We start from the raw sequence: 21,121 nt of genomic DNA on the forward strand, positions 1-21,121 counted from the left end.
CTTCAGTATCCAAACTATTCAATCTATGTTGCCTTTATGAAGAACTTTCATTAAGTTGGTCTCTACCTGCAGTACCACTGAAAATAAACCACTGTAGTGTTTCTGCAGTGAAATCATTGGCATCCCATTCATTTCTAAGCCTCACACTATTTGTCACCTTTTCAAGCTACCAGACAGACACTCAAAACTTATTTTTATGTGAGCACATTCTATTACTCTCTTCTTGTCAAGTGATGCTTCTGTTTCTTCCTCGGGAAACTGAGTGCCGGGAGCCCAAATATAGGGTCCTATTATAAACCATACTACCCAACTGCAACTATGCTTTGCTTTGCTATAAAATAAAGGAAAACAAAGCCAGCCACTTGTACTAAGAGATTTAAATATCTGTTCCATCATCTTATGATCATGGATTTCCTCTTGACTAGGTTTCAGTCAAGAGACAGATAAGCCAATCAAACATATAGTGAATATTAGAATCCAGAAGCTAAATGATGATGAAGAGATAAATCGCCCTGTTGGGCTCATATAGCCAGGTCTCATGAAGCAGATAGATCTCAGAATAATCATTAGAAGTAATCACAGGGAGAGATAATGGGAGACATTGTCCTGACATCCTTCTTTCTAGCCAAGGTTTACACGTAACGTTTTTTATAAGCAGTCTGTCGTTGTGACCTTCTGAGTAACACATTGTTGGCACCTGGGTCATGGCAACAATCAGACACTTTGATCATTGGTTGGCCACATAAAATCGCAACATTCTGCAGTGATTTTCTTTTTTTAAAATAATTTTTAAATGTTTATTTATTTTGAGAGAGAGAGAAAGAGAGAGTGAGGAGGGGAGGGACAGAGAGAGAGGGAGACACAGAATCTGAAGCAGGCTTCGGGCTGTGAGCGGTTAGCAATCGAGCCCAATACAGGGCTCGAACTCATGAGTCATAAGATCATGACCTGAGCCGAAGTAGGACACTCAACAGACTGAGCCACCCAGGTGCCCCTGCAGTGATTTTATTCTAAGCCCATTCTAAGCCCATATGGGATAGGTATTTTGCCATATTCTCTTGAGCAGTACAAAACACTGAGAACCTACCAGCATCTTAAATCTAGTACAATGCATGGCATGCAGTTGAAACAACAAATGTTTATTGAATTAATGTGACTGAATGACACAGTGAATTTGATTCTCCCCCAAAGATCTTCTAGTCTTCAGTTTGCTGTTACAGGACTGACCTCTTGTCTGAGGAAGGGAATTTAAAATCAGAGTTCTCTCAGAAGTTTCCACTCTACTCCCCTAACTGTTTGGTCTTAGCCAGAAGACCCCAATTCCCAATTACAAATGGGATAAGAGCCAACACAACCCCCAGGGCTAGTCTGATGGAAGGAGCTCTGTTCAGAACTGTGAGAATTCCAAAGTCAGGGAAATGGGTCAAACTCAGAGTTGCTGGGGGCAATCTATGGATTAGTTTCTAATAATGCAGAAAGAGGAATCAGAATAGATACCCCCCACCCAGAGTCAGGAGAGGATGTGGGAGACCAGGAAAAAGATCAAGAAAAGATGGGGATCAAGAAACCAGAGAGTCAAGAAAAAGGCAGAGCTTGGTGAGTAAGTGGAGGTCATATATGGTTACCTAAGTTCTTTGCATGTCTGTGGCAGGTGGTGTGGGAAGGGCTACCAGGCCTGGCAAGCTAAGGACAGTGGGGCAGGGCAGACACATCCTGGAACACTATATACTCACCACCTGGTTTTTAGTAACTTGAATGGTGAGCCTAGGCTCAGTCTACAGGTCAGTGGACTTGGACTTGGTGGGCTTTTAGATCTAGGACCAAGATGTAGCAAAAAACTTGTCCTTCATTTCTTCATGAAGCCTTAGGGAAAAGGACATGGGTGAATGTAAGTCGAGAGAAGAGAATGAGCTATTAGTGCCTAAGATGACTCAGTAATAATAAAGCCAGGCTTATAGCTCCAGATTTTTTTAAATTAAGCTTCAAAAATCAACATACTGTATTCCTCAAGAGGAAAAGACAATGAAAATTACCTATCTAGTTTTCCTAAATTAATTCACTACTTGTAAACTAATAGCTCTATGATTAACTTTTCTGACTAAATCTCGATTTCTTCCATGCAAATCTGCCCATCAAGTTACTATGATGCCCAACCAGTATGTAATATAAAATATAATACAATATTAGAATGGGGGTTCTAATTACTATTTAGAAGGGTCAGTCAGAAAATAATCATGCTTATAGCCATCATCTTGTGGAAAAAGAAAAATCCCTCAAGCATTAGCAATAAATAAGTTGTCTTTTCAACTCTTTGTGAGAAATCTTGGCTTCGGACATTCCAAGACTCAAATGAAGATGCCCCTTCCTCTCCTGGGGCCTTTTCCTTCAGTCACTGGGGGCAGCTGGTGGCACGGCTGGGGGCAGCTGGGGGCACACCCAGCACTGACAGTATCTCTAGTACCTTTATGTGGCACTCTCCTCTAGGACCCTGGGATTTTTTGAGCCAGATGGGACTAACTCAGCATCTCTCTAGGGGAAGAGGCGCTTCTAATTTCCATCTTCTTTTGCCTTGCTCCTCAGGGCACCAGAGCCCAGTAAGAAAATGAAACTGCCTAACTATGTTTGACTCTGTTATTGAAATGTGAAATGTGTGAATAGAGTAAGAAGCTCCATTTGTTTAATTAATATCCCGAACTACACTGTGCCTTGTTAATTTCCATGTTGATAATGCTACAGTTGGCAGACACATGTTTGTTTTTTCCCTTTTTCCCTAGACCTGTTCTTTTTCTTCTTTTCTTTGTGTAAAGGGTATGTACTGGCTTTGTGAAATCCCTGTAGCAAGTTGTGAATGATGTATGAAGTGAAAAGTCTTTACTCAGGGCACAGTAGGAAGACAGAAAGTGCTGTGCATTCACTGCTGGGCTGAGTTTTTGACTGTGTGCTGGAGTCAGAAGATATCCCACATTCATCCTACATTGCCTCAAAATCCCAGGAGTTCTCAACTGGGTGGCATGGGGCATAGTCCTACAGAAAGGCAGAGAGATGAATTTATTGACCTCCAAAGGTCCTTCTTGGCACTGTGATTCTGCATGCACTCCAGGTAGGTTTTTTCCCAGTATTTTAAACAAAAGAACAAGAATAGGAATCCAGAGTCTGAGTCCAGAGTGTAGAAAATTAACCCATTCCCTGGCCTGTGAAACAGGAAGATGGAGAAGGAGGTTGGTAATTATCAACTTTCCACAAGCTAATATCACTTGGAGAGCATATGTTTCTATACCTCAGCTTGAGAGAAAATATTTTTATGCCCTGTGGGGCCAAAAAAAAAAAAAAGAGCTAGCCTTGTAGTTTATGAACTATTTTCCTTTCAAGGAATCAGAACTCCATGAGAGTTATCACAATTTTCTTGTGAGCTGTCACATTGGTGCATGATCTAAAATTATCCCATGTTTCAAAACTAGATACCTAATTATCTGACAAACATAGAATCAATTTGACGTCATCCACAGTTGACTTATATATTCATGGATTAACTATGGTTCAGGTGCAGCAGGGATGTGGGGGCACAGACCTATGGGGAAGGGGAGCTGAATAATTAGTCACTGGCTAATTATTGCTAACTGTAACTTCCTTGAAGACAAACAGAAGGGGTTCGGAGATCAGCTCTGTTTGCAAGGAATCGAAGCAGAAAAGACAAGGTCCTCCCACTCAGTCTCTTACTCATTTCTTCCTCCTAACAGCAAGCCCAGAAATCTCAAGCCTTGAGTCCTCTCTTTTAGGTGGGGGGGGGGGGGGAGAAGAAGCAAACAACTATTCCTTAAGTGTTAAGCAATTTTTGGGAGTGAGCCAGTTGTAGATCATGTTGTTCCTTAACAACACTTATGACAATACTGAATGACTAAGCTATAACTCTAGTTTTGTTTCTATGCTTAAGTTTTCACTTTACATGACTACCCTTCCACTCCTCTCTCAATCTCATTTACTTAGTCCAATGAGGGCTGACTACTTTACCTCTCTTATCTCAGAAGATGGGCAATTATTATCCAAGCTGACAGAAACACGGACTTTCAAAATTTCACTCTTTCCCAAACTCCTCAGGAATTAATGATTAGGTTTTACACATTCCATTCAAAGTCAGACTATCTTTAGATACATGACTGAAGAAAGGATAAACTGGTGGCCTACCATTCTCTCAGCCTTGTGTTTGAGTGACACATCCTGTACCTGCATTCACAATGAGTGTAGTGAACCTAGGAAAGACCCACGAGGAAGCAAGTGGCCTTAAATATAGTTAAACTTGAGAGAAAATATTTTTACGCCCTGTGGGGCCAAAAAAAGAGCTAGCCTTGTGGGTCCTTTAATCCTGAAGACAAGAAAACAGAGATACGGCAATAGTTTTCAAGATAAGAGATTCCAGAGAATATGGGGAGCAGTGGTATTGAAATAATTCTGGAAAGAAGGAATGAGCTCATGAACAGCTGGGAGATTTGTGTGAGAGTCATGATAAATCATTCACCTAACTCTTACCAGCTCTTGCCTTTGATTATGAAGAGGTTTCATTTTATTCTTTGGATCAGTTATTCCTGGGTACTTATAGTAATAGAAAATTCTCAGAAGGGGAATATCTTATAAAATAGTTAGGGGTAGACACTTTTGAGGACTTAAAGGAATATTATTGCCCATAAGAACAGAAAGCAGATATTACTTACAGCTCCAAACAGTGTGGTGAATCTGTTTGGGGAAAATAGGTAGTCTGTATTCATGCGTGATTTTCTGTGTTGTGGTAAAATGGTATTAGGGCATTTCAAGTCCCCATTTCATAATTTTTCTTGTTCCACGCCATTTGCCCTTACCTCCTTTCCAAATGGATCTTTTCCAAATGGTTCTTGCACATACCTCTGAATTCTATTTCAAATTTTCTCCCTCTATCACTTTTGAAGACTGTTAAGTGCTATTTATCCATCAACTAACCGCCTGCCAACATTCCAGCCATCAAATGACTAAACCAAAAGAGGGGGTGATAGTAGAGGAAACTGACCTGACATTTAAGTTAAAACAATCCATTGTATCTCCAAGAGGAAGATACAATCTTAGGGCTCCTGTATGGCTGGAATATATTTTCTTACTGAGACTTTTATTCATTTTAAGTAGCATGAAAAATAACTGGTCCAGAGAATAAAATGAAACCTCTCTGTAAAAAAAGCAAGTGCCTTAAGCAAAGGTGGTAACAAACCTTGAGACACAGGTTTGTCTGCACTCAAAATTCAGCAGGGTTCTATCACTGAGCACATCATGAAAATATGAATTAAATTTTACAAATAAAGACTGTAGGCTCTGGGTCCATTAGAAGCATATTTAACTGTCAAGATACAAAACACTTTTCTCTCTAGTAGTAAAGATCAAACAGAAAATGTTTGATCCTGAATGCAAATCCTGAGTGCCAATTTACCCTCTCTCTTTACCAATAGATCATTTCCAACAACAAAACAAACGCATAAGGAAGCAGTTGAAAGTCTCACAGCCTTACAAACAGTCACGCCTCGATGGCAGCAATAGACAGACCTGTCATAATGCCACTGCTTGGGCTCATCAATGGCAGGCACAGGCAATGAATTTCACTGAGTTTATTTCTAGCATCATTCTTAAAACATTCAACACACAAATCACATCCTCCGAACAGTAGTACTTGATGGAAGCACAACTTATTCACACCCTCAGCAGCGAGAGATCGTGCCAGTCCATGACTTGGGAGATTGTAGAGTGCTCCTCCAAGCTTCACGCCAGCCCTCAGTGATTTCTTACAGATATTTACTTTTGCACATGGCATATAGAACATTAAAAGGGTTTTGAAAAATCCCTCAGTTTTTTAAGTTCTGAAGGATTATTAACTTCAAAGTCTGAAGAAATGTCGCCCTTCTATCTTTGGAAATGCCAGGAGCCTTTGCATATCCCTACCACAGTACCAAGCAACCCCCAGCAGAGAAGAACGATTACTGCCTCGGTGGCGAGAGGATGGCTTTTGATCTCTTAACATATTGGAAATTACTTAAAGGTAAGCCATCTGCTAGCTGAGGAACAAAAACAGATTACATCACACCCTGCTAGAAAGATTGTGTTAAATCCTGTATATCAAGGCTTTTAATAATTCTATATTAAGTCAGCTAATAGGATTAGGAACACATTTTCTTTAGGCTTATTTCCTCAACTATTAAAAAAAACTTTTTGTGTGTGTTTGACGATCTGCAAAATTCAAGAGTATTCCACTGTGAATAAAAAAGGTTCTTTCAAGAGGAAGCATTTCTTCGGATCACCACTGCTCTCCAAAGAGATGTACAGCAGAAGTGCCTTTCCAGAGCAGTTTTTTTTTGGGGGGGGGGAGGGTAAACCAGTTCATTTCTGTTATTGCTAATACGATTTATTGCCTGTGTACTACAAACCTTCATACCTCCATTATTCTTCAGCTGGTCAGGGGTAGGATCCAGGATCATGGGTGAGGTAAGGTCCCCTCAATACTAGCAATTAGTGGTAACAGTGGTTGACCATGGTGTGCCACCAGCACTGAGGGTGATAAAGGAATAAGCCTTGGTTAATAAGAGTTTAAAGCATCTATAAGACTGGACAGTCCAAGCCTTGAACTCTAAAATTATGCAACACAAGAAATTCTGTATTCTAAAATTACACGCAGCCCAAACCAAACATACTGTCTTCCCTGTCTGTGGTAAACTCCAGGTCATGGGACTATTAGAATATATTCACTTGGTGACATGTGGGGAATAAAAAGAAAGGGCCTTCTTCATCCTTTGGCCCTTCTTTCATTAATTTGGCTAGTGTTATTCTACAATCTCAGAGCATTAAATATGCACATGACATAAATTAACCTCCATTCATTGCATCTAAATCTTTCATAAGAGGTTCATTTACTCCCTCTGTGATACTGAGAGTTACATAAAGTTTTCACAGTGAAAGTAACAAATACCTTTATCTCTCAGTGGTTCTTAAAGTAGTTCTTTAAAACAAACAAAAAAAAAAGGTCCCTCTTCTAAGAAAAGGTAGTTCTTATCTTGATGACAAAAGGTTACAAATTATTATTGAGAGCTGAATACAGGATTAAACATATTTAGAAACCAACTTAATGTGTTGCATATTTAAAACACTTGAGAAGATTTCATTGTTACATTTCCAAAAGATTACTAGAAATAATTGCCATGATTTTGTCTTAATTATTGAATCAAACAGGGTAATATGAATTTAATGAGAAAGGAAACCATAAAATCAGTAGCCCATTTAGTTACTGTATATTATACCTTGCTGAAATGGTCTAAGCTTTCTTTGTGCACTCTTTACAAATAAAATAAGCACAATTAATAATAAATCTGGTGTGCCTGTGTGGCTCAGTTGGTTCATTCCACTCTTGATCTCAGCTCAGGTCATGATGTCACCCTGAGATCAAGCCCTGCATTCGTCTCTATGCTGGGCATGAAGCCTGCTTAAGATTCTTTCCCTCTCTCTCTCTGCCCTTCCCCTGATCTCTCCCTCTTTGCTCTCTGCCCTTCCCCTGATCTCTCTTTCTTTCAAAATAAATAAATAAGTAAATCTAGCACTAGCTACCATATATTGAGGTATTTTGTTTGTTAGCACTTTGAAAATATTGCCAGTAATCCTAGTAGGGTTTTCTGAGAGGTGAATGTTATCACTTTCTGTTTACTGGTGAGAAAACAGAAATTCAAAGTGGTTTAAAAGTACCTGCAGCAATTAAGGAATAAGGAACCAAATTAGGGTTTGATACCAAAATCTTTATCCTTTCTGTCAACATCTGGTTGATCCCAGACTGACAGGTGCCAAGAGGTCAGACATAATCTTGCTTTTTACACTGTGACTTGATTCAGCTTTGTGTCTAATCTCTGAATGAATGGACAGAATGATGCCATGTCCTTTGAGATGCTTAGGATTCAGTCAGGGGATCTCACATTATGCTCCTTCAGGCCAGTCTCTACTATGCTTCTTCAGGATACTGATGTTCCTTCCATTAGTTTGAGGTACCCAAACGAAATACTGGAAGTCTTTTCCCAGGCCACAGAATTTCTGTCATTAGCCATCCGCTTCTGAACTAAGAATTACCTTTAGAATCAAAATATAGATCTATGAATTTCATTCAGATTTAAATACTTGCCCCAGACTACTACATGTATTAGACTGCTAAAAAATAGAGGAATTACCACAAGCATAATGCCATTCTGATTTGATGACTACTACTAAAACATGAGAACTCCTTCTAAAAATGCCATTTATTCTTGTATTAACTTTTTCTTATTTTTCACAGCTCTAACCTCTACTATAACTCAAGCACCAGGAACTCACTTAGCATGTGTTCAATGGCCTTCTATGGTTGACTACGCATCTCTCACATTGCTTGATAAAGATTATGGCCCCAATATAGTGAATCAACTCTATTTTTGTTGCTGTTATTATTGATTCAACCATGGCCTTAATCATAGTTACCCATCACTCCAAAAATGTGGTTTAATCCTACTCTACAACACGCCATCTGGGAATATGAAGGATTTTATTACAGTCTGCCCTTGCTTAGTTAGACTCCTAGAAATAAATCAGCAGCCATGTTGTATAAGGGAAAAAGCAGAAAAGAGCCTTGTTGATTTCCTATCTCAGCCTTCATTTGAAGCAAGTTACTTATTCCCTTTGAGCCTCAGTTTCCTCATGTAGAAAGTAAGAACAGCATCTACCTTCCAGAGTTCCAAGTACAGCAATTTATATTAAAAAGAACCAGAATACAGTAGGCACTGAACAAAGGTAGTTACTGTCATCATCTTTCGTAATAATGACTGATGGTTCATAGTGCTACCATTCATAACAAAAATTATAATCATCATGCAGTTTTGTTTCCTATTAGATACATTACATAAGAAAAGCTAACATTCAGTGGCAACACCACAACAGAATCTAAGTAGAGTGCAAGTTTTCCCAGCCTCCTGCTGTTATTTATCTAGCTTCCTATCGAACAGATATAACCCTGGAGACAGATGAACATCAGAGGCCATGCCAGCTAAAAGCTTGGCTACCACTTTCACCTCCATTTGCATTGGATCAAGTCAATGTGCTTTCAGCTTCCACAAGTATAAAAAGCCAGCAAACCAATGAAGCTCTTATAATCTCACACAATCTTATTAAGTATCTTATCTATTTCAATACCTGCCAGCAGGTATGGAATATTAGAATGTGCATACCAGGAATCCACTGCAGTCTTGAATCAGTGACCTTGACTCAGAAATGACATTTTGTATATCAAAATAGACTGGTGTATAACATTCTAAAAGACAGGAATGGCCTTCAGCTAATACAGATCAATTTCCACTCAGCTTCAGCCACCATCTAATTACTGCTGACTTCTTTAACCTTTCTCACTTCCTTTATGGATTATATTTCTCTCCACTCTACTGCCATTTGCTTTATTTGGTGACATATCAAACTTAAAATTATATGATAAGGTTTCACATTTTTCTTATGTTTTTTATTGTGCTGAATTTATTTAGAAACAAATTATTTTCTGAAGGAGAAGAACTTTTAATGAACTGACTTTTTACTTTACCTCTATATTCACTTCTTACATCTTGGTTTGTTAAAAAGAATACTCTGATTTCTTCCATCACATGTTTCACAATGATGGAACCCTACCACTGTCTTTAACATTACCATAGTATACTAGCCTGTATAGAAGTATATTGTATACTAAAGTATACAATATAATAAATTGTATATAAATATACAAGTATAATAAATTGCATATTAAAAGGAAAAACTAAACCTTAAAGTGAAAACCAACCACTAGTATTGCAAAGGGGGTTACTGGAGTGACAGAAGGAATTGTCTTCTTTCTGAATCCTCATTTTTATCATCACTGATTTAGGCACTGAACTTGAACTTTAATTTTTTTTTAACGTTTATTTATTTTTGATACAGAGACAGATAGAGCATGAACGGGGGAGGGTCAGAGAGAGAGGGAGACACAGAATCTGAAACAGGCTCCAGGCTCTGAGCTGTCCGCACAGAGCCCGACGCAGGGCTCGAACCCACGAACTGTGAGATTGTGACCTGAGCTGAAGTCGGACGCTTAGCTGACTGAGCCACCCAGGCGCCCCATGAACTTGAACTTTACACTCAGACACTTCTTGGGCCAAAACCTGGCTTTGCTACTCGTAAGCTGTAGGTTCTTTGGCAAGATGCTTAAACCATCTCCCTAACTGGAAAATAGAAATAATTATTTGACCTCTAAAGATCATCATGATGATTAAATAAAATGAAATTATGTAAAGTGCCTGGCATATAAATTCTCTGTCAGCAATAAGTACATTTGAAACCTACCAGCAGGACAGCAGCCTGGACTAGGGGTCTCCTGAAAGGGGAGCCTGAGGCAAAAGCTTCTGTATTACTACTTTTCTGGCTTGCAAGGAGCAAGAGTTGGGGGGGGGGTAAGAGGAATGAAGCAGAGAATAAGTATGCAAAATCAAGAGAACTGCCACTAAGGTAGTCTTCCTGATACTGGATATACTCCTTCGTGGTCATATTCTGGAGCAGGAGCTCTAGCTCCACATAGTCATCAAGACTGTCTACAACTGCCTATACAACAATTCCCTTATTTGCTGCTGGCTCACTGGCATGAAGAGTCCACACTGTGGTAGTTCACAGTTCAAGTTCAGTGGAACTTTTTCTGTGTTCCTGGTAGAAGTGGCCCTCCCACTTCTTCACCCCATAGTAGAAACCAGTACCTTAAGTTTGTAGGGACAGAAAGTACAAATTTCACAAGGGAGTTGCTGTCCTTACAGTGTGGATGTAAGCTGCTTTTGATCTTTCCTCCTTATGGGCATTGAGGATAACACATTCACCAGTTTCACTGTCTCATACCTAGTGCCAGAGGCCCTTTTAATCCACTTGAAAGAAAGATAACCACATCTGGCACAGTAGATGTGACTAGGGCCACCACCTGGTTAACTTTATGACGGTTCTATATCATTCTTCATGATTCCCTCAGGATTATTCAGGGCCAGATAGGTAAATTGAACCAGGGATATGATGGTGACTATCACATTTGTATCCTTCAAGTCTGATAGTGACATTAAGCTCTGCAATTCCTCCTGGAATGCAGTGCTGTTTCTGTTCTACAATCTTGGCCAGGGATAGCAGTTTCAGAGGCTTCTACTAGGCCCTTCCTACCAGCTGATGTATTTATCCCAATGATATACTCAGAATATAAGAAATAACCTCAAGATGGGTGTGTGAATACTTTGCACCCACCGTGAGACAACCGTGGGCCAAAACTCTACTGTGATGATGTAGCTCCAATGAGCTCCCACTCTTACTGGGGATGCCTGGTGGCACTTCAGATCCCTTGGTATCATTTCAGCCCTGATTCTTTATCTAACAGACTTTAAAGGGCCTGAGTTTTCCCCTTCAACAGTGCAAGAGTTACTCTAACAAATGGCCACAGGTCATTTGGGGGAAAAATCAGAGAAATATTTCCTGTATATACTTATGGTTACATTGACGAGTCTTTCCTCAAGGGATTCTGGGCTTCCCACTAATCACTGAACTATGGTTCCATGAATGGATTTAGATCTGGAAATTGAGTGATGGGCTTTCTACCACAATTGTTGATATTAGCATTCTTTTCACCAAGCTTCAAGACACATCTCAACAGACTATTACAGCTGCTTCCTGGGCTTCTTTTGTAGGATATCAAATCCAAAACATGGATGGGTAACCCATACCAGTATATTTTCCTCTATCCTTGAGTTGAAGATCCTCAAACTCCATTCCTACACGTGTAGTATCTATTCTTAGCAGGTCACATTAGCAAATTTCTGCAATTGTTTTGGTATGTAAGCTATTCCCTCCAGGAGTAGAGCTTGGGCTGGGTTGAGACTTTACCTTGGTCAACAGTTTAGAGGTTGTAAAGAATGCTGGGGGCATATCTTAAGGAGAAAAATTATCGTTTTATGAGGCATTTGCTTTAGGGTAAGTCTTAGCCCTGGCTCCTCAGAAAGTAGAGCTTGAACAAAAGTCTTACATCATACAACTTTGTTAAGAAGTATAATCCAGAAGGAGGAATATGGAGTATCAAGCAGAGAAGGATGGAGGAAAATACAAGAATGCTGATCAAACCAGCTATTGCTATGTTCAACTTACTGCTTGGTGTTGCAAGACCATCTCTGAGAAGCCCTATAACAGCTTCTTAGGACAATCTCTCTGAGAGCCAAGGGGGAAATAAAACAATTCATGGGGTCCTATTATCTATTGGTCAAATTTTTATCCCATGGGGTGCTACCTGCTTTGCATTTCTAGGTTGTCTTTGCCTGGGTGCCTAGCAGGGTCCTGTGGCATTCTAAGTGTCTGCATTAACCTTTGGCAGGAAGTGCAAAGTAAGGGTATAGAGCATATCACTGTCAGGTTGAGCCTGAAATTATGTAAAACTAGTCACTACAGTAGTGGCTAGAATTACAGACAGGAAAGACAGAAAGAACTGGAAGTGGTGCATGCCAGGTGTGTGATACAAGAGTGTTTCCAGATTCCTTGGGTAAGAAGTCACTTAGCATTACAGAAGCACTCTCCCTGTTTCCATATTATCTCAAACAAACAAATAAAGAAAATAGCTGGGGTTCCTGGGCAACTCAGTTGGTTAGGCATCTGACTCTTGTTTTTGGCTCAGGCCATGATCTCAGGTTGTGAGATCAAGCCCTGCATCAGGCTCCATGCTGGGCGAGGAGCCTGCCTAGGATTCTCTCTCTCTCTACATCTACCCCACTCAACCCCCATTTGCACACATGTGAGCACATACATATACTCTCTCTAAAAAAAAAAAAAGAAAGAAAGAAAGAAAGAAAAGAAAAAGAAAAAGAAAAAGAAAAAAAGGAAAAGGAAATAGCTAGACAGAAAGTAATTAAAAGGTAATGGCCTATGAGCTCACTCAGTTTTCCCTCCAAAAATAATCTGGTTATGGAGTAACCTATGGCTCCTTTTACTCCCCTATCAGGGTGGGTACTGTTAGTCCTATAAGAAGAAAACTGAAGCTCAGACAGGCTGTGCTTTACAGAGTTAACAGAGCAAGTAAGTGGCAGATCTGGAACCATAATCTAATTTATTTACCCAGAAAGTATTTGTTTTGGTGAACCATAGAGCCAGTTCATCTTTTCTCTCCTCTCTAGAAATTCTTTCTCATGACTTTCAGCTTTGTAAGTATGCTCCCATAAGACTTGTTTGTATACTAAAATGAGTCTTGAAGCTAGGGTAGTAAAATAAGTTGGACTTTAAAACATTATCTGTGGTGTTCTATCTTCAATTTTATCTTCCTCAGTTTGTTTGCTGGTTTTCAGTGTGGAAGAAACTTGAGTGGAGGTAACAAATGAGGATGGTCCAAACTGGTAGCAACACATCAACCACGTCTATATGACAGCAAGTCCTGTTCTGCTATTTGTATTTAGTTCATTACTTCTGAATGAATCTAACCTGCCCTGCAGGGTTAATGCCATCTAACCCTGCATTTCTCTCAGCCTCTAGGTAGTTACCCAGACATAGCAGCTGCTCCATGAAACTTTGTTGAAAGAATACAGAAAAAGCCCTCCCTAAACATATGAGGAAGAATCCTCCTTTTCCCCCTCAGGGCTAAGGCAAGCTCTGCAGGCCACATATTTTATAAAATACCCTTTGCTAAATGAAGTAATTTTCAAATGAGTAGAGTAACCTTAGACATTAGGAAGACAATTAGTAAGGACTTTGTACAAAAGGATTATTATATAACCCTCCTGAGGATTTCATGACATCTCGAGCTTCTTTTTAAAATATCAAGTACACATACGATGGTACAAGGCAGCTAAGAAAATATAAAGATTCAACTGTCTTTTTTCTAAAAGCTCTACTAGTTTTGTAGCAGCACTAAAAGAGTCCTTGGAAGGGTACGTGTAATTTACCTCTGGGCTTGGGAATGTGAGACTGGTGTCATTAGCCAGTTCTTCCCTGGGTGACTTGTAACCATTTCTGTACAGTCACCTCCTTTGTGGTTAATGAGCCCCAGGAGTGGGAGCTGTTAAATACACTTACCAAGAGTTAAACTCCACTGTGCTTCCTGCCTCTACTGCAGTAGTCAGTGCTGAGCAGGGGAAAACAGGAGTCTTGACTTTTTTCCAAGGATTGAGTCACAATGAGACACTGCTTTCATCAGAACCTTTGATGCTATTGCTGTTTTCACTTTTTCTGTAGATATTTTCCAAGACTTCCCATCAGTAATGGAGAACCCTCAAAATCAGTGGGAACCAGCTGATTTTTCCTAATTTATTCTGAGTTTTTGGAACCTTCAGCACCATTCCCAAACCAATGCAAGGTGTATTGGTATAGTGATGGGGTTACAGTGATGGGGCCTGGAGCCTGGCTGCCTGTGTTGAAATCTGCTTCTGCCACTTACTGATTGTGTGACAGTGGATTTGTTACTTACCCTTTCCATACCTTAGTTTTCTTCTCTATAAAATGTAGACATAAATAGGGTGCACCTAATAGGATCATTGTTAAGACATAAACAGATAAATATAGGTAAAACACATAGCTCAGCACCTGACACATGGTAAGTGCTCAATTAACAGGAGTTATTACTCTTAGACACTGTAAGCTCGAATCACTTCCCAATGCCTTCTGTGAGTGCATTTGAGAAATGGATCACAAGAAACAGCTTCTCTGAAAAGATTTGGTTGTGAAAAGAACACATTCCTAGAATTGGTTTGAATTTTTCAGGTCTCATATCTTTTCCTCTTGTGAAAAAGGAGGTCAATATTCCTTTAAGACGGGCAGGTACTGTTCATCATAAATCAGAGAGAATTTAAGTGAATATTTCTTCCTGCATATTTCCTCAAAGGATCAGTTCTTCTTTGGGGTAAGTACCAGACTCCATCTAAGAAACCTTATTCACATGGGGCCACCCTCTCTCCACCCTGAATTGGCAGTGTATACAATGCAGTCACTCTAGGCTTTCACCACAGTGTGAATTATTTTCTCAAAGAGGAAAGCAACAAGAGGATAGGGTCAACATTGTTCAGCAGAATAGTCTTTAGTAATAGTCCTTAGTAACTCTGTTATTAAAGGGAATTCACCATTTGAGCCAACCAAACCATTTCTTTCTTTGGGCAGCATCTCTCTTGCAGTCCACATTTATGACCACTGAATCAAACCCAGCATAAGGTGGTGTATCTAAAACATAAGTAAAAATAGATTTATACACAAACACTCATATATAAAATACTTCTAGGTATGTAGGTACATGTATGGTAGATATGTATATATAACGTATATGCCTTTTTATATAGAGAGAGGCTTGGTCTTTTATTTTGCTTGCAGCAAGTTCTTATCTACCCTTGGTCTAATAATTAAACAATTAAGGTTCATTTACAATAATTAAACATTACAACAAAGCACTAAGTAGGCATTAACTCACTTGAGAAATATGTTCTATTTTAGAGCCAGCACAACAACATAGTAGCCAAAGTCAGAAAAGCATTCGAATTTGGCTCATGGCTCAGTGTTAGTTAGCATCCTTGGAGACAGACAAGTCTCCAGTTACTACACCAGAAATATGAAAGGCCCCACAATCAGTCTGAACCAGTAGGAATGTTATCACCACTATGCTTAGTTTCAATTGTAAGTAGTTCAGGAGATGCCAATTCTTGTGCCATCTTGAAGATTAGGAAGAAGGTGTGCATTTGCCCAGCTTTTCGCCAAGCATTAATTAGGATTCTTCATTTATCTTAAACTCCATTGTGTGAAATATTAAGACTGCTGGGCTTCAATTAGAGGAAGGAAAATCTTGGTCTTCTTATCTGCTCATCCAACATGAGCTCAAAAATACCTTACAAATTTCAGCTTCGGAACCCGAGAAATTTAGGGTTGCACTGCCCATATGGCTCCTGAGAGGAGAGAAGTGAGAAACTCAAAGTGACCACACTCGAGCCCAAATCACCTGGCCAGTTCTTTGTCTGCTGTGTGCTGCCCCAGCCCTGCCTGCAGCTCTGACTGATTAGGGCTGGGTGCTTTCAGGGCAAGATAGCAGAAGGATTAGAAGGCTGAATAATATCTCAGCAAGATTATGTCCTCCCTCATTGGCTAGCTAGACAATAGAGAAAATTTCATATTCCTCACTTTAATGGGCAAAGCCATTCAAGGCCTGTAGAAAAATTATAATACCTGGGGAGGGTGAAGATCATACCAGTTATAAGTTGCTGCTGCTGCTATTGATGACAGTTACAATATAATAATAGTTATGCTTGATTAGACAACTATTATTTACAATATAATGTTTCTGGTATTACAGTTTGACTTTAAAGCATATACTCTTAAGGGCTATATTAAATTGCCCATGTAACCTTATCATGTTCCAGTGTATTAAATCCCTTACTGGTTATCTATAAGATCTTGAGGAAAAGGAACACATAATATTAAAGTTTGCTAAGATAAATGATCTGTCAAAATACAGAGTTTTTGTAACAGAGGTGGGGTGATGTTAGTGAGAGGAGCTATTTATGAAGGTCAAACACTAATCAGATGCTACTATGAGGGTGCTATTAGCCATTCAGCAACAAAAATGATAAGGGGGTGTCCAAGAAATAAGATATAGGGATGAAAGGTCCTCACAGACTGAAATTTTCCATAGACAGAAACTGCTTGGGTTGCAGCTTCACCCCAACTATTGGGGTTCAATTTGAAGCCCTAGTCCAAACCTGCCTGGGAAGAAGACACTATTTTTTGATTAATTCTAGTAGTTTTAGTAATATTAGATAGGTTTATTTTATACAACAACTTCATAAATAAATCAGGGCAAATATTCTAAGGGTGCAAAGTCATTGTCAGTGCTACAGTTACCAGACAACTTGTATTACATCTCTCAGCTGTAATCAGGGTATGAAGAGGACTTGTGAAAGCTTAAGAGATAAAGTGGAAAAGCAGAATTCTCAAACATGGGTTTTGTTCTCTAAAAATCATCATGTTTTCTATACCAGGGTTCCTACTCAATACCAAAGAGGTTATGGGTAATCATACTCCCATACCCACAACTTTGTCAATGACTACCATCAACACCAGCTGACATAAGTTGGTGATGAATCAAATATGGCTGGCCATGGACTGGTTGCCAATTAAACACTGTAAAACTCTTAGTCTTTGCCCAGGTTCCTTGTCACTAATAACAGAAACCAGAGCAAGAAGATGTCTGTCTTTCTCTGGTGTGAAACTGGAATTCCGGAGGAAAAACTTTTCTCATCTGCCTCCTCCAGAAAAGATATCAGAAATAGCACCGTGGTGAAAGCAGAAAACAAAGTAGAGGTGTTGGGGTCTGAAGAATTCATGAAAGTTACTACTTGACCCTTTGTCTGCAGACTAAGGCAATTTGGTTTGAAATAACCAGGATTTTTTAAATGCCTCTCTAGAGCCAAAATATGCCACCATATCAAATGTTAAATCATAAGATTGGAACACAGAGGCATGCAAACTCTTTTTAAAGTTGGCATTATATAATGGAAATATATATATATATTAACAAACAGTTAATATATATATATTAACAAACAGTTCTCACCAAGATTCAGAAATAATTTAAAGCTGACCAGTTGCACAAGGGAAAATGAGAAGGGGAAATGGATGGTGGTACAGAGAAGTGTGAAGGGAGACAAGTCCTACTATAAGCTCACAGTCTAGAGCCTCAGGTTTATAGGCCTTCCAGAATTAAGAGAAGGTTCCACATCTTTTGAATCAAGTCAGACCAAGGGACAACTCAGTCACTCCATTCTCAGTTTAAGGTCTTCAAAAATCCTTTTTTTAAGCTCTGATTTTTTAAATTAATTAGTTAATTTTTTAATTTACATCCAAGTTAGCATATAGTGCAACAATGATTACAGGAGTAGATTCCTTAATGCCCCTTACCCATTTAGCACACCCCCCCACAACCCCTCCAGCAACCCTCTGTTTGTTCTCTATATTTGAGTCTCTATATTTTCATCCCCTCCCTGTTTTTATATTATTTTTGCTTCCCTTCTCTTATATTCATCTGTTTTGTATCTTACAGTCCTCATATAAGTGAAGTCATAAGATATTTGTCTGCTCTAATTTCACTTAGCATAATACTCTCTAGTTCCATTCACGTAGTTGCAAATGGCAAGATTTCATTCTTTTTGATTGCTGAGTAATACTCCATTGTATATATATACCACATCTTCTTTAACCATTCATCCATTGATGGACATTTGGGCTCTTTCCATACTTTGGCTATTGTTGCTAGTGCTTCTATAAACATTTGGGTGCATATGTCCCTTCGAAATAGCACACCTGTATCCCCTGGATAAATACCTAGTAGTGCAATTGCTGGGTCGGAGGGTAATTCTATTTTTAATTTTTTGAGGAACCTCCATACTGTTTTCCAGAGTGGCTGCACCAGTGTGCATTCCACCAGCAGTGCAAAAGATATCCTCTTTCTCCGCATCCTTGTCAACATCTATTGTTGCCTGAGTTGTTAATGTTAGCTATTCTGACAGGTGAGAGGTGGTATCTCATGGTGGTTTTGATTTGTAGTTCCCTGATGATGAGTGACGTTGAGCATTTTTTCATGTGTCTGTTAGCTATCTGCATGTCTTCTTTGGAGAAGTGTATATTCATGTCTTTTGCCCATTTCTTCACTGGGTTGTTTTTTGGGTGTTGAGTTTGATAAGTTCTTTATAGATTTTAGATACTAACCCTTTATCTGATATGTCGTTTGCAAATATCTTCTCCCATTCTGTCAGTTGTCTTTTAGTTTTGCTGACTGTTTCCTTCCCAGTGCAGAAGCTTTTTATTTTGATGAGGTCCCAGTAGTTCATTTTTGCTTTTGTTTCCCTTGCCTCCAGAGACGTGTTGAGTAAGAAGTTGCTGCAGCCGAGGTCAAAGAGGTTTTTGCCTGTTAAAGCTCTGATTTTTAACGTCCAGCTGACATTTTTATTGTGATTTAACATTCCATTCTTCAAAATGTTTTCAGGAAAGTAACGTTTGGCCTACTTGATAGATTGCCAATTTGTGGCAGGGTTGCAAGGATGGTGGCCACTGTGTTTCCCTTTAATTCTTTCCAATACCAAAGATGTCATGTGGAGACAGTTATTTACCATGATTCTAGTCCCAACAACAGTGAGAGATCTCCTTAACAGAATCAAGTGAGAAGGCTATGGGGTAGTTACCCAGGAGCCTGTGCTCATAGCTTTTTTCCAAAGAGGACTCAGTTTCCTCATATGTAAAAGGACAGGAATAGCTTTCTTGTGATCCCTTTCCAACTCTAATGTGAAGTCTTTACAGAGAGTTACAGTCTATTCCCCTGAATGTCTATAGTACCTTACTTCTTGAGGTACTCAAAACATAGTTTCTCATTCATTTCTGCCATGTAAAAGACAAGTAAGACTAACCACATAACTTTAGTTTAAGGAGTTAAAAGTGAGAGCTAGAAACTTTTTTTTTTTCATGTGACAGTAAGAATAAGAGACAGGACCAAAATGCTAAGTAACTCAGTGTTAGTCCTGAGTGAAAGTGAATTCAGGAAAGTCCATCTTTGGCCTGTACTCAAATCCCACTTATGACTGTTCCTTGTTCCCTACAGAAAGGTTATTATTCTCTGTTATAGTAGTGATTTTTTAAAACCGTTCTCAGGGACACTGTATTTGAATAGAGTCTAAAAAGTGAAAAAAAAATTGTCATCCTAAGGTAAATCTTAGGAAAGATAGGTACTTTGAGCAGAGAGTCTGACCTACTAACAAATGCATAGGCTACCACGCTCTGCCTTCATGTCTCCACTTGCCTTCATGAATAAAATCCAGACACAGTGATTGGAAGTAAACAAAATACAAAACTCTTCCCTTCCTTCCTATAACAGCCTCTCCAGGTTGGCAACTCCTTTTTCCCAGAAATCATCACAACAAGGAAATGGGTACCATAACCCAGACCTTGCTGTCTCCTCATGTACTTCTGTCTGCATCCATCCCTCAAAATTCTTTCAGGGTTTTCTGATTGTCTCTTACTTGCTGTTTCTCTAAGGAGAAACTATGCCCAATAGTAACCTAAGCTATATCTGATCAGTGCAAACGTTATTAATTTCATTAATCTACTTCTAACTGCCTTTCCTATATATGAAGGGAAAATCAAAGCTCTGGGAAATAAACTACAAATAGCCCCACAATAGTAGCAGGATGGCATTTCAAAAGAAGGCATCAAAGAAAGCTCACCAACAGTGATACTTTTTCCTAATGGTTCTGGAAGAATAATTAAGTTGTTTATCACCTTTGATGCTTATAACCCTAACACAGGTGTTCCCTAGAAACCAATTAAAAATACTTACAGCTGATAAAGAGTGCCTCTTAGCTCAACAAATTTACTAATAATTCCAATCCCATTTGGAAAAAAAATCTTGTCAGGTCTTTTGACACCAAAAGGCAACTTTCACACTCATTTACACTTCAGTGCCCATAGTGATAAGCACACACAGGGTATTTACTCAGTCTCCCTTGATCTCAATAGTGGAGTCCTCCAGAAAGCTTCCCTTGGCTATTGAATGACAACTTTAGTTTCAAAGTATGAATTGTGCTCAGTAGCTTGCAATTTCCTTTGAAAGGAAATAGACTAGGATTTCTCAGATGATACCTTTGCCTAATTGTCAGGAAATAATGGTGCCTTGAATCTATTGCTCTCACTCTGTAACTTTCATGGACACCAACTTGATTATTTTTAATTTCAAGGACTCATGAAAGAGGAAAATGGTAATAGATTATTTCTGTGGCCAACTCATAAAAGGTGGCTCTCAGTGGACAGTATGGTCAGGACACACGTGTTTCCTTATATGACAGCAGTTGGTCTGCCAAGCCCCCAACCCTGGTGCCATCCATATGCATTGACTAGTATGTTGGAACCTGTCTATAGTAGGCCTTTCAGACACAATTGAAAAGTTCACTGAGAAAGTCCCCAATTCTTGTGTTTGGAGGTTCACTGGTTCTCTTGTGGGCAGTTTTCTGGTTGACTGGTGGACTACTTTATAACTCCCTTCATCTGCTTCAGCCTCATTCTGATCGAGTCC

At 39.3% G+C, this 21,121-nt stretch overlaps 1 long non-coding RNA gene across 1 annotated transcript in view; it reads right to left on the reverse strand.

Moving 5' to 3' along the window:
* The window catches only part of LOC113603032 (uncharacterized), a 165,401-nt gene extending 149,996 nt beyond the window's left edge, over positions 1-15,405 (reverse strand). Inside the window, exons 1-2 of the long non-coding RNA XR_008296843.1 lie at positions 14,104-15,405; positions 6,443-6,555 (exon numbers count right to left, since the gene is read on the reverse strand). This is a non-coding gene — a long non-coding RNA (uncharacterized LOC113603032). The remainder of the gene's footprint in view (positions 1-6,442; positions 6,556-14,103) is intronic.
* Between the last annotated feature and the right edge of the window lie 5,716 nt (positions 15,406-21,121).

Source organism: Acinonyx jubatus, chromosome A2, assembly GCF_027475565.1.
Source record: "Acinonyx jubatus isolate Ajub_Pintada_27869175 chromosome A2, VMU_Ajub_asm_v1.0, whole genome shotgun sequence".
Lineage (NCBI taxonomy): Eukaryota > Metazoa > Chordata > Mammalia > Carnivora > Felidae > Acinonyx > Acinonyx jubatus.